This window comes from Euprymna scolopes, chromosome 13, assembly GCF_053919585.1.
Source record: "Euprymna scolopes isolate OS-2025 chromosome 13, ASM5391958v1, whole genome shotgun sequence".
NCBI classification, from domain to species: Eukaryota; Metazoa; Mollusca; class Cephalopoda; order Sepiida; family Sepiolidae; genus Euprymna; species Euprymna scolopes.
In genome coordinates, this window is record NC_136494.1 from 128,577,301 (window position 1) to 128,595,605 (window position 18,305).

General features: G+C 32.6%; 1 protein-coding gene across 8 annotated transcripts in view; it reads left to right on the forward strand.

The window, feature by feature from the left end:
* The first annotated feature begins 473 nt into the window (after window positions 1-473).
* LOC145292188 (oxysterol-binding protein-related protein 6-like) overlaps window positions 474-18,305 on the forward strand; it is a 311,645-nt gene continuing 293,813 nt past the window's right edge. For 2 of the 8 annotated variants that reach the window (XM_080138481.1, XM_080138486.1), the window contains exon 1: window positions 474-855. The gene's annotated coding sequence lies outside the window, so the exon portion shown is untranslated. Of the gene's footprint in view, window positions 1,137-18,305 lie in introns of all 8 variants that reach the window. The other 6 variants (XM_080138483.1, XM_080138487.1, XM_080138485.1 and 3 more) reach the window with 6 other exon arrangements.

Below are 18,305 nucleotides of genomic sequence, written 5' to 3' on the forward strand. Positions count from 1 at the left end.
TTTCCATATTCCTTTTAAATTTTAAAGGGTCACAAATCCCCCTCCCCCTCACTATTAACGAAAAATTGAAATGATTTGCGATTAAACCGAAATGTATTCTGGTGGATTTTATTTCGTAATTAAATTATTTTTTTTAAATATAATTCTTTAAAAGTTCATTTTAGTACTTTATACTATTGCATATTTGATTTTAAAAAAAGGAAGAAAAAAATAGTAAAAAATGTGTAAGTCATGAAGCGGCGAGAAACATGAGAAGTGATCCTGGTCACACCATTTTAATTAATATCGAAAAAACGATTCATGGCCAATGGCTAAACCAGCGTGAAATAAAAGAGAAAAAAAACAAACTAAGTTACACTTTTTGAGGGCAACATTTTAAACTCTAGTTTTTTGTTTTGTTTTTATAAAGCCACTGACTGATGCACAAAAAGAAAGAAAAAAGGTGGGGGGGGGGGGACAACACCAAGGTAGGTGGAAACTATTTTTAAACTTAGAACGTAACGAAATGTAATAAGTGGGCAATGTACAGAACGGGACAGACACTGGAGGATAAAAGAGTAGAAGAAGGAAAGAAAGAAATAGTGATGAATGCGAGCGAGCGAGAGAGAGAGAGAGAGAGAGACCGAGAGAGCGAGAGGGGCGAGTAGCGTTTTATAGTAAATAATAGAGAGTGAAGAGCGCCTCATAAGAAATGATAGAGAGCAAAAAAGAGGGAGAGAGATTTTCTCCTCAACCGAACTGATAAAGCCTTGCAGGATCTCTCTACCTTTCATAACATTGAAGGAATCAGTTTTGTTTTTGTTTTTTTTTGAGGAATACAATATCTACATAAAATCGAGCGAGGATAAAGTGGAGGTAAGCCGCAGCGTAAATGAATACTGTTTGAATGAGGAAAGTTACTATTTCGTATGCGTAAACAATTGTAGAAATATTATCATTATTAAAATTTTGTTTCTTGGTGGTGGCCCAGTGGCCCATCAGTGTCCAAGTTTTCCGAGGCATTTTAACATTAACATGGCGACTGTTGCCTTCTGCTGCAGACGACACTCTTCTCCTTTCCCCACGACAAATGGCCGATGGAACATGACTTAAATAAACACAGAAACGATGGCTACCTGGACAGAGGAGCCGCCAAGGTATTTACAGTGCACATTTAGCAACCGCAAAGTGATCTTTATATAAGTAATAAATGTCATTAGTAATGGACTTTCAAGTACATAATGGTCAGTCATTTCGGCTTGTATATCTACTAGCTGCATCTACCCGGCGTTCAGCGGAACTCGCTTTATTTTCATTTTTTTTTTCCTCCAAATTATTTTTGACAGCTATATTTGGCCATTTTGTTTTCTTTTTTTATTATAGACAACAAAACGTTTATTAGCATACTAATGTACAATAATACCGGGGAAAAAATGGTTTGAATATTTTGGGAAGTATATATTATTCGCACCCATGTTGAAAATGCAAAAAAAATAAAAAATAAAAAAAAAGATGGTTACTCGTTCTGTCTTATGCTATATGATCAAAACAAATCATTTTATATTAAATTTGTATAGTAAAATGTACTCCCAGTTATATATATATATATATATATATATATATATATATCGGTAATTTTTTTTTTTAAATGGTTCTATATTCGATTTACGATATCATTTGTTCATTACATTATTAATTGACCTAATATTAAGCTAAATTATTGGATGACTTCCACGGTTTAATTAAACGATGAATTTGTTAAACATTTTTAAGCCAATTTGAATAGCTATTCGACAGTTTAAATGTTTTCAAATCCATAGTATGCATAGTATACAAACCGTGTTTTTTATTATTTTTTTTTTTTTTGTATCTTTTTGTTTATGACGATTGACGAATTATACACAAGAAGCACTATTAAATTGTTAGATGAAAGTACAGAATAATTACAAAACGGTCCCCCTTCTCTGTTAAAATCGGTTTCTAAATAATAATTTTAATATTTCAGCACGGTCTGTATTCTGTATAAATACCATCATTTCAAATTTTGAAGAGTCACGAACTAATTCCAGATTAAAAATGTTTAACATTTTAACAAATAAGCTGAAAGGCATTCTGGTGGATTTAATTTCCTAATTATTTTTGTGAATATTGAAAAAGTTATTTTTAGTGAGCTGCACAATTTCATGTCTTTTATTTCAATAAATAATCTTAGAATAGTGAATAAAATGTAAGTCACGTTGAGGTGAGAAAAACACCGACAGACACACGAAATGCTTAGCTATCACACAATTTTATTACTATAGACATATACTTTTTTTTTTTTTTTTTTTGTACATTAAGGCTTTATGACCATAAAATGGAGGTTCTGTTTATAACTGACAATGCGTTATAAAATGACCCCCGATTTTTTTTTTGTTAACGAACACCCCCGCTATAATTGCATTTTGAATGACAAGTTGCCGTACTTGCCATCGTTTTATTTTGTTCTCGTTCAAAAAGTTCGTAATTTTTAAATATTTATTATAAAATTAAACTGTAATAAAATGAATAAAATAAAAGATTTTTTGTTTTTTCATTTTACAAAGAAAACATGTTTTTTTTTTTGTTTGTTTTTTTTCTCGAATTTAATGCAAATCTATCCAATCAATTTCTTTTCTTTCTTACTATTACGTATTTTTCCATGTTAATCTATTTTTATTTCTCCAGTGGAAAAAAAACAAAAAAAACAAAAACAAACAAAAAAAAAACAGTTACAACTTTTATTTTAAATGTCTTTTTCGGAATTTTGACATGTTCATTGATTACTCCGACAAATAATCAACGTTTCGACCGATGTAATCTCCAGCTGCTTTCGGGTTCTCAAATTCTAAAACAATGCACCTAAAACAGGTCGGAGGTTACATCGGCCAAAACGTTATGACTTTTGGCTAGGAACAACGTGTAGTATACTACACTTCACTTTTTCTGTCTTCGATCAGTGAAGGAGAAATCCTTCTAGACTGAGGCAATTTAAATTTTTGTTCCTATCCCATCTGGATTTTCCCCACATTAAAAATCGACCTTGTGTCTAACTCTGCATATATATACTCTTCTATATTTACAGCCAAGCCCGGCCGCCGTAATGATTTATCTACCGGTATTGTCTGGGATTTGTTTACTTTCATTTTTGTTTTCGCTATTTTTTTTTTTTTTTTTTTTTTAAATATTTAAAAAAAAAACAAAAAACCCTGTTAGGTTTGGTATTTTAATGTATTTTAATTTCCATAAATAATATTAATAAATAATGTGCATCTAGACGAGAAACACATGGGAAATGACCATACAATTGTATTAAATCTAGCGATTTAAACCTTTGTATGTTTGCTTTTAAAGTTCAACACCCACACAACATTTGGAAAAAAAAAATTATCAAAGCAGTTTTTAGTTTTCACTTGCAACTACATTGAAACTTCTATTTTTTAATTTGCTTAATCAACAATTTAACCATTTCTTTCGGATGTTAAACAAAAAAATGTTTTAAAATCATAAATTAAAAATATATAATAATTTAAGAGGATGGAAAGTCCTCAATTCGTTAGCATCGCATTTTTGTTTTTTAATTCGGTGTAAAATTGAAATTCTTTTTCTGATAAAATGTTATTTGTCTCAACGCTTTTAACGGAAAAATAAAAATGATTTTTTTTATACGATTACATCAACACCATGGATAAATTGTAATATATATGCGTTTAGACTGGGGTTCATTTTACTTTATAAATTTGACATAAAATGACCAGAGTCGACCATATAGCGTAGGACAGAACGAGTAACCATTTCCCCCCGGTATTATTGTACATTACGATCCTATGTTAATTCATCCAAAAAGAAAAAGGATTCTACTTTTTAGGGGCGAGTATGTGTAAACACCACGAAAAATCTAATGGTGGACAAGGACAACATGTAACCAGTTTTTGGTTTTTGTGAAATCGTTTTTTTTGGGGGGGGGGGCAGAACTTCATTTGCAAGTTTCCCTTTTATTTTTTGTTTGACGGACATCGTAACAGAACGTAACATAATTTATAACATTTAACTACATCCAGAAATCATTTTGAAACCTTCATTTCTTTCTGGTTTATTTTTATTATTTTTATTTTTTATTGCATTTTCATCCCAAACAATGCACAGTGACAGTGCCACTTTGTAGGGGGCTACTATCTGGGGCATAATTTGTAGGGATACTATGTGGGGAGCTGAGCAGCAAGATGTCTGTTTACACTACAGAAAGATTAACATTGAACCATTGATTAAAAAAAAAAATACAATTCAAATTGTCAAGGAATGAAATAAAAAATATATTTAAAAAAAATAAATGTAAAATTGTAAACAAAACATTAAAGCAATGTGTACGTTTTCAGCGTCTCAAATTCGCTTTCGATTATTCGATTTGTAGTTTTAACATTACAATTTAAGGTGCAACCATACACACATAAGGTTTGATTTATCGATTTTTTTTTGTTATTAATAAGTGTAATTCTAAATAAGCACCGATTAAAAAATCACTTTATCTATGACTTACGACATTTTTCTTTCTAGTATTAAAGTTAGAAAAAAAAACATTAAGTTCTCTAAAAAAAAAAAAATTGGTGCTTATGCACTTTCGTTAGCGCGCTATTTTTAGTTTTTTTTTTAATTGTTAGGTGGAAGCACAGTATAGTTACAAAACACTGCCCTCCCATGTTAAGAATGGCTTTCAAAATAACATTATTATTCCAGCCCTGTAACAAAACTGCATAAGTACCAAAATTGATGTTAAATCACTTTGAATATTTGTGCCGTCATCATAAATTGCAATGTGATTTTTCAAATTTTAAATTGAATGATAATCGTGTTGTCTTTGGAAAAGGGAATTTGGGATGTGAAAACGCACATAACCAATGTTCCAACAGACACGGATACAAAATGAATAAATAAAATTAACCCCCATATTATTGTTGACTCGATTTAACACCAAACAAATTTGGAAATTATCTTGTTTTATTATCAGCAATTCGCGTGGACAGATCTGATTTTTAAAGACGCTTCATTTCTCGCATCTTTTGGTTAGGACCGAAATCTTTGATCCGGAAAGGAGAAATCTTCATAGACTGAGGCATTAAAAAAAAAATGTTTGCAGTCAAGAGCGGGGGTGGGGGGGGGCATTTAGAAGCCGGATTTTCTCTCCCGTTTAAAGAACAACCTTGTGTTAATTTCTAGTGTGGACGTAAAAATCAAACCGGTTACGTCGTTAATGTGAAGTTCCTGTTATACGTCGATTAAAACGTCACGTTAACAAAATTATAGTTTTATCACAAATGATACGATAATAATTTAAATTTTCATTTCTTTAATGACTCTCGGATACACCTAATTTTATTTGTGATGATTGTGGTTGCTATTCAACAATACTCAATCTATTTTTGTTTTAAAATTTATTATCCCGAAAATTACAAACAAAGCTAACACGGTCTTTATCATCCCCACCTCTCCGACTATACGGATTCGTGTGCGCAATTATAGACATCGTTAAGATGTACCGGTTGCAAGTGACATTAATTTCATGCAGCACGACTCGGATGATGTCGTCGTGTTAATGCAAAAACGTGCTGGAGCGTGTCTATGAAATTCTCGTGTTAACAAGACTTCATACAAAAAAAAAAAAAAAACAACAAAAACAAAAGAGGGGGCCAACATGGCGGATCCAAGCGCCGCACGCTCGATTGTCGCATCTCATCAGCTTATGTAACAGTAATAATAATGACATATGCGTCACGCTAAAAGGCCACAATGTGAAATTAACATACTGGTATTTCTTACTAGCTCTATGGGTTTCTTTCCAAGTTAAATTAATATTCATTATTTACATGAATCGTTGGATTGGTAATCCTAGTCTTTTTTTCTGTTCACATTTCACACGCGCGTAACCACCACTGGTACGCCGTACCAACCACTAGTATAGTTCATAGTTTTAAAATGATTGACACCTTATGCTGTGTGTGTGTGTGTGTGTGTGTGTGTGTGTGTGTGTTAGGTCTTGTATTTCCTGTTCGGTGATAGATTTTATTAATTTTTTTTTTTCTGTCAACCCAATACTTTTCAACTATTCTAGTGCGAAATCCGTTTTCGTATTAAAGTTGGAGGCCTTTACAGCAGGGATAACGCTATACCGAAACTAGATTCTCTTTTTCGCCAGTAAACAGTTTCGTGATTTTGTTTTTAGGACATCAGAATCAGAACCAAAATAATGTTCCAACCCATGAACAAGGTTTAAAAGTTGATTGAGCCAGGTCGATATGTGTGTGCGTTTTACACAAAAACGCACATAAATGACATAAATATTAATTCCTCGATAACTTTTTCATAAGAAAGATAACTTTCTAGAAACCAACTTGTTTTAGTTGATATTGTGAAAGATTGTTCAGCTTGAAATGTAATTCATGAAATCGGTAATTATAGTATCGCAATTCGCGCTGTAGCTTAACGATTGTGAGATCACTGAACCAACCACGGCGCGAGTTAATTGGAAGGGAACAACAATCTCTGCCTGCAAGCATTATAAATTTTGTTACGAAATACACACTTTTAATATGTAAACATTAGTTGAATAAATACTAATTATTCAACCGTCCATTTGAGTCATATTGGATAACTTAACCTAATGTTTACATATTTAAAGTGTGTATTTCTCAATAGATTTTATCTTGAAAAGATTCCTAAGTATTAATGCTAGAGTCTCTCAGGACTCCATCCCGAGCCCAACTCTCTTCCTGATCTACATCAATGATCTCCAAAGTTTTCTTGGCCTTCGGGACAAGATAAATCTGTTCTTCAGATGCTGCACTTCTATTTCTTGTTCTCTTTCGTTGGAGGAGAAATCCTTCACGGCTGAGACAATTTTTATTTTTGTACGTTTTCTCCACGTTAAAAAACCACCCTGGTGTCTAACTCTGTCCCATGGGGAGGCATAGTAAATAGGTATATCAATGATCTCCCAAATCACATTCTAAGATCATTTGTAGACATTTATGCTGATGACACTACCGTGTATAACAACACTTCAAAGGCTGTAAATCACCAAGTTCTCTCTGATTCTCTCTCCTTTGATCTTGAGCACATGGTACAATGGGAAAAGAGGTGACTGGTTAATTTTAATGCATCTAAAACAAACCTATCTTTACCATTATCAATGCTCTGATCCTCGTCTGGCATCAATTCGTCTTATGGAGGCTTTATATTTTGATGAGCTTTTGGGTCCAACCTTTACTCCTGACCTGAAATGGAACACATATATCAAATCCATTGCCAAGGTCACTGGAAAAATGATGGGGTCATTTTACCGCTCCAGTACATATCTCACTGCTGATGCAATTCTCTACCTGTATAAGAGTCAAGTATGTTCAAGAATGGAGTACTGTTGCCACATCTGGGCAAGAGCTGCTAGAAAGATTTATCCTGCCTGGACTGAGTTCAAAATAGACATCGTAGCCTAGTAGGGGGTGCTTTTTCTCTTCCCTGCAACCTCTTTTCCACAGAAGAGATGTTGCGAGCTTGTCTCTGCTTTATCGTTATTTGCATGGCAAGTGCTCATCTGAGTGCCAATCTAGAATCCCCCCCTTGCCAAACTTTCACGAAAAACACTCGTCTAGCTGAAACCACTATCAATAATTTTTCCCATTCTTTATCTGTGCCTAAACCTAAACGTAGATTCCATGAACAAAGCTTCTTTCTTAGAACTGCATACCTTTGGAACTCTTTTACATTTCCCTGCCTTCCAGTTGACTACAATCTCTTCAACGTAGACAAGTTCTTGATGAGCCATACCCTTAAGTAATCCAATTTCCCAAATTTCCACTACTAACAATTACTATGATATTGTCCCATTGACTACACTCATTAACCCTTATCCTTGAGTGGCCTCTGGGCTTTGATAAGTGATGATTCCTTTGTAAAAAAAAAAAAAAAAAAAATTTGATGACTACACAAAAATTTTTCTCCTCACAATAAACTCATTTCGTGATTTAGTGACTTTGTCTATTGGTGCAAGTTTTATATCGTTTGGTGTCTTGAATAATTTTGGTTTGTGTCTTTATCTGTGTGGAGCATCGAAGATAATTTGGCAGAATTTAAGGCTAACAAGTTTGGTTTTTTTTTTATCTTGAATAACGAAAACAAAATGTAATTGGGATTAAAGTGCACTGAAAAGTCAGATAGTAAATTGTGATAACGACTTGGATGGCATAACTATATTTTAAAATGCCCCCCCCCCGACCCATTAAAGAATCGAATGATCCTTGAACTAACAGAAACCTCGCTATGGCAAAGTTTTTCAAACGTTTCAATGCAATCACGATGTGCATACACTTATTTTCTTGTATTATATAACGGAAAGTATGTATAAAGCTTCAATTTTGGATGAAAGCCAGTTTGCTTGTAACCTTTTGAGTTTGCTAATGAAAAAAAAAAAAATCGGTGATTTTCAGTTTACTGCACTCTATATAATCATGTATAATGTTGCACCGCGAGTCAGTCAACGTAGAGCAAGTGGTATTTCTAGCTTTTAGAAAGTGTGTGCGTGGGAAGTGGGGGCATTGGGAACTGGTATTGGAAGGTGTGTGTAGGAAGGGGGATAAACTCGAAACCCATTTGATTAGGCATATTTTTATTTTCATACTTCTCCACACATACACAAGTTGGATGAATGATTTAATAAAAAATGTTTTTAAGTTGATTAAAATAAATTTTTTTTTTTTTTTTTTTAATTGATTTGCTCCAAAATTAGTTTTTAAGTTTCATACCACATTGCTGTTTAGTCAAGATAAGTTGAGATTGATAGATGTAAGCCAAATTAAAATTAGATTTTCAAGTGTAAATGTAAGCGCCTCTACAGTCAGCATCTTACCATGATGCGTGATGTGCCTACTTGAATGTTATCTGCAATCAAGTCTGAGTCATTAGTAGAAATCCGTAGAGCACTCATCGACTTTTAATTTAATATTGCTGGTCAAAATAATGGCCACCTGTGGAAGGAAAACTATAATAGTTATTGTTAAACTGCCAAATACTTTAAATAGTGGTTGAATTTTCACAATAGTATTTCTAGTTATGACTGTAATTTACTGTTTTAATCAGTTTTAAGTGAATCAACTTTCTGTGTGGCAGTTTGTCTTTCAGACTGCAACTTGAATTAAGTCATTTGTAAATTCAATATTAGCATAAACCATATATTTTTAGTCAAATTGTCTGAAGGTACTTTAAGTGGTGGATTTGCATGTAACCTAAAATGCATAACTCTTAAATGCATTCTTAGTTTCAATCTTTTTGATAAACACCATTGTTTTGGATCTCTCTATCCATCCAGCGTGACCACAGCCAAGATTGAACTCACTACACAAGTTTTGTAGTGTAATTCAAATCTTGTCAGTAACTGAATACTTGATGCTCCACGAAGGCTATCAAGGGTATTTTTTATCGTGACACCATCACTAGATGGGGTGCCTACCACGGCTTAAGAAAGTCCCATCTACCCTTGAGAGAAGGATCGATCATGCCAGTTTCTCAACCTGGTATTTTATCTTGTGGTACATACAGCCCCTCGCCTTCCCAAATGGTCACCCATCTGGTACTGGCCAAGCTCAATGTTGCTTAACTTCTGTGATCTGGCAAGAACCGATGTGTCAATGTGATTCTGCCAGATGGATCTCTATTAAATCATAAATAAAATGTATATATTTTTACAAGATAACTACCCATATAAAAATGTATACAACTTTTCTTATTGACAAGTTAAAAACTTTTCGTTAATGCCTAAAAGAATTCTCTGGTGCAGAAAAGAACAATGATGAATTGCATATTGCACTTTAAACAGAAATTTGTATCACAATTTTGCTGGCTGTTGTTTGGCTATTTAACTGCTTACTAATGCAGCAATTTGAACAAGTCCCAGTATTATTATGGGAACTGAGTCTAGTAGACTGATGCCATTTTCTTTTCTTGTGTGTGTGTGTGGGGGGGTATTACTAACTAATAAAAAGCATCTTATCTTTCTACCTAACCTAATTCAAGATAATCAGTAAATACAGTTCATCACATCAACTGAATGTCAATGAGATGTTAACATTTTCCAAATTAAGAACACAAATGAAACTTGCAATCACCTCTACTTGAATAATATAAATAGCCATTAATAATAATTTTTAAACTTTTAAGGAAAAGCTGTTAAGTCTTTTATACATATTTTTCCAGTTTGGGAGGCATTTTTCAGTGCAGACAGTTTTCCTGTTGTGGCCAATTCTCTTTTCAAGTAAATAACCATTAATCCTAACTTTTGGTGGATTTGAGCAAATCCCCCCCCCCCCCAATCTCACTTCATACAAAATTTTCTGAAAAACTAATAAGCAAAACACTTGAAAAATACTGAACTGTTTTTCAAATTGCTTTAAAGGTTTTGACTGAACTGTAAAAACCTATATATTTACAGAAATAGAAACAATATACAATAGCTTAATATTAACAATTTATATATTGAATACAAATATAGATAATACTTGGATTGTATTGGATGTATGAATATTGAAGCATAAAATAATTAAATCCATGATTTCATAAATCTATACTCCTATAATTTTTTTTTTTGTATTGATATTCATAGTAAAAACCTTTTTTTTTCTATTTATTTAAAAAGAAAATACTACTTTGTTATATATGGGTCGTGGAATTGGTACCCTCGTTAGTATAATAAATACAAAAATATCTATGACCAGGCAATGCTGGGTGACCTGCTAGTTGTAATATCAGCATAAGATCAGCTTTATTTAACATACAGAACCAATACCACTAGAACTTCTGGCTTAGTTCTTGGGGCAACTTAGATATTAATAAAGTTTATACAATGAAATAATTTAAAAGTAAAATAATCAGTAATAATACTTACAATACAAATAATGATTAATAATGATAGTCATATATGAATAAATGTGACTATGTTTTTCATTTATCACTCTTATATTACTATCAAAACAGTGTACTGTTATTTCAATCAATAATATAACACAAAATTCTCTCTCTCTCCCCCTCCCTCCAAAGTTTCTTTCTAAGAACTACCCATTTGTGGACACCATACCAGAGGGCTACTTTCCAACTGATTAGAACATGGTCGTTTTTAGTCCAATGTTAACAAATTCTTGTTAAGCCATCCTCTTAAATAATCCAATTCTACCCAGTTTCAACCATCATTACCAATCCTCAGTGTTTTCTCACCATTCACCTGACAAATTCATTAATCTTCGTCCTAGGATGGCTTTTGGGTCTTGATAAGTGATGATTCATTAGTACATTTAAAACAAAACAAATTAAGATAAGCAGTATAATAATTAATTATTTTTTAATAACTTATCTGCATGAAAAATTATTAAAATAATTAGGTGGGGTTAACTGACTTAAAAGACTAGAATGGCTCAGAAATGGACGAGCATTTATGTGCCAACTGATTCTCCTCACTCTAAATTTTTTTTTTCTAAATTTTTAGGATGTTCACACAATCGCTTAAACAAAGTAAAATCTTTTTTTTTTTTTTTTTTTTTTTTATTGACAGTTAGAAGGTAATTTCTGATTTGAATTAAAATTCCAAAGTTAGGTATTTGAACTCTTAAACCTAAAAAAAACAGTAGTTATCAAGAATCCACTATTTTATGAAAGGATCACAAAAATTTTTGATACTCCATTTATTTGAAAAAGGACACTTGAATGGCAAGAAAAAATAGTGTGTAAACATTGTTTAAATTTAATTATATATCATATATTAAGTTTGATTACAACATTAGCTTGGAAAAATTAAAGAATATTTTCGATATTCTGAATTATCAAATTCATTCACAAATTCAAAAAAAAATATCTCTGTACATTCTTTACAAATTGCTGATGTTTGTTCATACTACAGTAATCGAAAATGTCAAATTGGCAAGAAAAAAACATCTGTATGAGTAAAATATTGTTGATGTGCCTTTGTTATGGATATCTGAAGAACTTTCTGATAATCACATGAAAAGAAAACTTCAATTGTTTGTTTTATCGATTGAAATGTATAAAAGTTTTTTTAATGAAAACTTACTGAATCGCAGTGGTTGAACTTTGATAACCAGTTACAGCCAAATTATTTGGCCAATTAAATTCAAATATATATTACTTTAAATTACATTCTTTCCTTAATTTTTCAAACCAAATTCCATCAAATTCCCTGCTTTGGAATCTAGTTAAACCTGCAACTATTATTTTATATGCACAACCAAAATCGAAAAACTGGTTTTAAGATATTTCTTTTTATCTCGCCAACAAAGTTATAAAAACAAAATTCACTTATAACTAGCATTTTAATAAACGTATAGTATATAAATCAATTTCATTTTCTTTGATGTATGCTTTGACGGAATTTTATTAGTCTTTCTGATGATCTCCCCACACCCACCCAAAAAAGGCTCTTTTTTTTTTTCTTGTGATGTTTTACAAGCAGTGGACATTGGTGCATTTAATTTACCTACCCCTGTAAGTATTAAATCCTTAACATGGACTTGATATCTATAAATTTGAAGAAAGTGACTCTCGTCTTCAGGAGGCCTCAAGTTTTGACAAGCTTCTGGACTTGACCATTACTCCTGATCTTAAATGGAACACGTATATCAAATCTGTTGCCAAGGCCGCTGGAAAAATGGTGGGATCTTTCTATCGATCCAGTAGATATCTCACTGCTGATGCTATTCTCTATCTATATAAGAGCCAGGTACGTCCAAGGATGGAATACTGTTGCCACATCTGGGCAGGAGCTGCTAGAAAGGACTTGTCCTGCCTTGATAGAGTTCAAAATAGACTTCGTAGCCTCGTAGGAGATGTCCTTTTCTCCTCCTTACAACCTCTATCTCACAGAAGAGATGTTGCGAGTTTGTCTCTGATGTATCGTTATTTTCATGGAAAGTGTTCAACTGAGCTTCAATCTATGGTCCCCCCTCGCCAAACTTTCACAAGAAACACTCGTCTAGCTGTAAACACTATCAATAATTTCCCCCACTCTTTATCTGTGCCTAAACCTAAACATAGATTCCATGAACAAAGCTTCTTTCTTAGAACTGCACGCCTGTGGAATTGTCTTCCGTTTTCCTGCTTTCCGGCTGACTACAATATGGTTGTGTTCAAGTCTAAAGTAAATAAGTTCTTGATGAGCCGTTCCATATAAGTTATTAAATTTACCAAATTTTCATTACTAATGATTACTATATTGACCAACTTCTACTGTACACTCTTTAACCCTTATCCTTGAGTGGCCTCTGGGCCTTGATAATGTGGTGATGCCTTTGTAAAAAAAAAAAAAAATATCCTCTCACCTCTTAATAAAAACTTTACAAAGAAAGGTTGAGTATAACTAAGAACGTCACCATTCTTAATTGTGTTGGTTGCATTGATGTGCACTTGTGGTCTTGAAAAGCCTCAATCCACAAAGTTTTTCAGGAATGCGTAAAGAGAAGCTAATAGTTCCATTTATTACCTATTCTGTCTCTTATCTTCGTATTATCTAATTGTGTTTATTGTATACAGAAAATGCTAAATTTTAAAACAAGGATGAGACTTTGCAATGTCTTATGAAATGGATCTATGTGGAGAACCGAAATCTATTAATCAAAAAGAGGGTTAAAATTACTATAGAAATATCTATGGAGCATTGAAGTTGACATGATATCTGTAAAAAGATATGTCCAAAGATTAAAGCTAACAAATGCGCTACAAATACAATAGATATCTATTGAGATCTTGACGGAATCTGAAACCATATCTAGTTGCTAGTTTATAAACATGTCCAAAAAAGTATGTAAATCATGTTTTCAAATAAGGTTTAGAAATTCAGTTGAGATGTAAACAAAGATCTTGACTAAATTCTACTTGTTTGTCATAATGTCATTGTTGCTTGTTTAATAATCCAGTTTTAGATGAATACTTATGTTTCAAAGGCTTTTTTGCTTTGCCATACTTTAGTTTTTTTGCTTTTGTTTTTATTAATCTTAATATTTTAACAATTATATGACCAAGCTTAATTAACATTGATGTTTTGTTGTGACTATATGCTTGTATTATATATGCAATTAAAATTTGGGTCTGATTAACTGTAGAGTTTCTAAATTATTTAAAAATGTTATTTATTTTGTCTGTCACAATTAAGTTCAAAAAAGCATTTTTATTGGAAAACTGGAAAACGTATAGATTAAATGGACACATCTTTAGAATATTCTTTTTATGTTATCTTGCGTATTCTGATTGGACCCGATAATGTTGATCTGAGTATCATTAATCATTGTAAGCAGTAACGTTTTTCATAATCATTTGTTATGAAAGAACAACAAAAACAAAAGAGCATCTAAAAGCAGCATTTGATTTTCCACGTTTTTATCTTGAATAGCTTTGTTGTAAATGATAATTCTAACAGATTTGTAACCCTTTAAGTATGTCAATTAGATACATGACCCTCATTCCAGAGATCTTAATTTGAATGTAGTTTGTACAAATCATTGGACAATTATGCCACCACATAAGACAAAAGTTGCAGTACAAGTTTTGAGATAAATTTTCTGTAAAATCTGCTGAAATATTACCGTTCACCGAGATAGACATATTTAACATCTAAGTTTAAAAAAAAAATTAGTTCTGTGTCTTTCTTGACTAAAAATAATGAATTTCTTCACATTTGACACAAAAAAAAGAAGACTTATGAAAAAAAGACTTATGACAAAAAGCATGAAAATTATAGATGGTAGTATAATTTAAATTTTAATATTTCAAGCAGTTCTTCACTCTTTAGCAAAACTTTGATACAAATTGAATAAACAGAAAACTGTCATAAAAAAATTAAACATTTTCAACTTTGTTTCAACGTACAAGTAAACCTGTGCAAAATCTTCACTGAATTTTTTTTTTTTTTTTTGTAAGTAACCGCACACCTATTCATCTCGTCATTAAGAACAACTGATTCCTTCGGTTGACAAAATTTCATTTCAAAATGAAATCTTTGCTCAGGTTGTAAAATAGTTCACATATTCCTCAGAGGTAAGGACTGATTTGTGTTTAGTTTAAAAATTTATTATGCTGCTTTTTATCTGCATATGTGGACAGGAATGTTGTCTTGAAATACATTGGATGCTATCTCATGTATGTTTGGTTGAAAGTGTGTTTTAATAATTTTTTAATAAGTTTGTGGCTCTTGTGATTAAATTAAAGTATCAAATGTAATATTGTCTTGCATATGTACACATTATTTGGGCACAATGAATTAGTAAATATAAAATGAGATTTCCAAATCGGAAATTGGTTTATTGAAACGTGAATAAGGAAGACTACATGTTAATAGAAAAATGAGCGCAAACTCATTAAAGCAGAACCGTTATTTCTTATTTAGTGAAAGGTGTTAATTGCAATTTTAATTTCTTAATCTTGTGTTTTAACAAAGATATAACATTTTTACTAGAAGAATAGTATAAAACATGACAAGATACATATGGTCTTAAAGAGGGGGAAATATCCAACTGTGCCGAGCAAAGAAACAGTCATATTTTTAGTCAAATTTCAGAAAAATTTTAAAGATTGTTTCTTGGATCATAAATGTTTCCATGTATACCATTATTAAGATATTTTAAGTAATTTTCTTATAATGCAGTTATTTGCAATATATGTATTCAAGTACACTGTCAATTTTAAAAATTCGACTGAACTAATTTACATAGATTGAAAGTATTCAAAACATGCAATGATATTTATATGCATCAAAAGTGTTAGATATTAATAGTTCAAATACTATCAGTTTGATATAGCACATTATTTTTGGTTTTGTTGTATGAAACCAAAACTCCAACACCTGAAGGGTTAACATTCACAACAAACAAATAACCATTCATATTGTTGCAAAGAGTGACTTTCTCTTTTCAAGTAGTAGTTCATTCCAACTGTGCTTTCCTAGAGAATTGTTCAAGACATGATTCTATCGAAAATGTTATGTCTCCTGTGTTGTCCTTCAACACGATTATTTTCACTTGTTGGAAGAGTAGACTATTCTAAAGGTTGTTTTTTTTTTTTTTTACTTGACATATCTGTTCCACTCTCTGCACCCGCAAATGTCTGCAATGTAGTAAAAATGTTGATTCATTGCCAACATCTTATCTGATGTTTGCAGATGTGGAATTCTCATTTAGTAAGGGTTCATTCTTTGTTTTACAAACTGCTATATAAAGACTGACCATAGTTTTAACTCCCAGCATGAGAAAGAGAGACTGTAGATGATTTTTGAAAGCATGAAATGAATATATGTGATGAGTTATGGGCTTTTTATGGAGATAGAAATAAGCTTTAACATTTCTGAGTGAATTTAATGGTTTTTCAAAAATCTTTTCTACTCCTGAGTATGACCTTTAAGTTCATCTAATAATGAGGCTCCATTTTGGGAGCTTTGTAGAGTATGGCGTCACCTCTTCATTATTGTTACTCCCAGATCCACTCTGATCCTGATTGTTAGTACCTGTCAGTTTCGTCTCTGGATTAAATAAAATGTAGCCATTACAGACTATTCGTTTATAAAATATATGCCTACAAAACATCCATATAAAATAGAATCTATCTAATATTTGAAATAGTTAAGGGCAGTTAAAGTATAAAATAACCTTTTTTTTTTTTTTTTTTTTACAAAGGCATCACCACATTATCAAGGCCCAGAGGCCACTCAAGGATAAGGGTTAAAGAGTGTACAGTAGAAGTTGGTCAATATAGTAATCATTAGTAATGAAAATTTGGTAAATTTAATAACTTATATGGAACGGCTCATCAAGAACTTATTTACTTTAGACTTGAACACAACCATATTGTAGTCAGCCGGAAAGCAGGAAAACGGAAGACAATTCCACAGGCGTGCAGTTCTAAGAAAGAAGCTTTGTTCATGGAATCTACGTTTAGGTTTAGGCACAGATAAAGAGTGGGGGAAATTATTGATAGTGTTTACAGCTAGACGAGTGTTTCTTGTGAAAGTTTGGCGAGGGGGGACCATAGATTGAAGCTCAGTTGAACACTTTCCATGAAAATAACGATACATCAGAGACAAACTCGCAACATCTCTTCTGTGAGATAGAGGTTGCAAGGAGGAGAAAAGGACATCTCCTACGAGGCTACGAAGTCTATTTTGAACTCTATCAAAGCAGGACAAGTCCTTTCTAGCAGCTCCTGCCCAGATGTGGCAACAGTATTCCATCCTTGGACGTACCTGGCTCTTATATAGGTAGAGAATAGCATCAGCAGTGAGATATCTACTGGATCGATAGAAAGATCCCACCATTTTTCCAGCGGCCTTGGCAACAGATTTGATATATGTGTTCCATTTAAGATCAGGAGTAATGGTCAAGCCCAGAAGCTTGTCAAAACTTGAGGCCTCCTGAAGACGAGAGCCATTCATTTCAATTGATGACAAATGTGGATTAGAATGTTGATGATGTAAAGAGAGAAGCTTGGTTTTAGATGCATTAAAGTAACCAGCCACTTCTTTCCCCATTGTACTATGTGCTCAAGATCAGAGGAGAGAGAATTGGAGAGAACTTGGTCGTTTACTGTCTTAGATGTGGTACCATAAATGGTAGTGTCGTCAGCATAAATGTCTACAAATGATGTAAGGATATGATTTGGAAGATCATTAATGTAGATCAGGAAAAGAGTTGGGCCCAGGATGGATCCCTGAGGGACACCGGCATTAATACTGTGAGCTTCTGATTTTTGCCCCTCAACTACTACTCTTATGAACCTATCAGAAAGAAATGATTTAATAATTGAGAAGACTTTTCCAGCTATACCATAGCTAGCGATCTTATGAAGTAAACCTTTATGCCATACCCTATCAAAGGCTTTAGATATGTCAAGAGCAATTGCCCTAGAAAGATTGCCACCGTCGAAATTAGACAACCAACCTAAACCTGAAGAAAAAGTCTGTACAAAGAATGTTCAATAAGTGATACCCCTGACTCGCTTCTCATAACAGTAGAGCAATGAAGTATGACACAGGTATTAGCCTTTCTGTACATAGGAACTACCCAGTTATGCATTTCTGCTATTGTTTAATGAAATGTTGGAGACTGTTTTGGTTGAACATTTTAGGTTGGTTGTCTAACCATGATGTAACTTTGGAAACTAAGGCCACATCATCTGGGAAATACTTGTTTAAAAAAAAAAAAAAAAAAAAAAAAAATGTTCACGGCTTAAAGAGAGGTGAAAGTTAAAGAGTGCTAGGTGAGGAGAGTTGTAGGGAT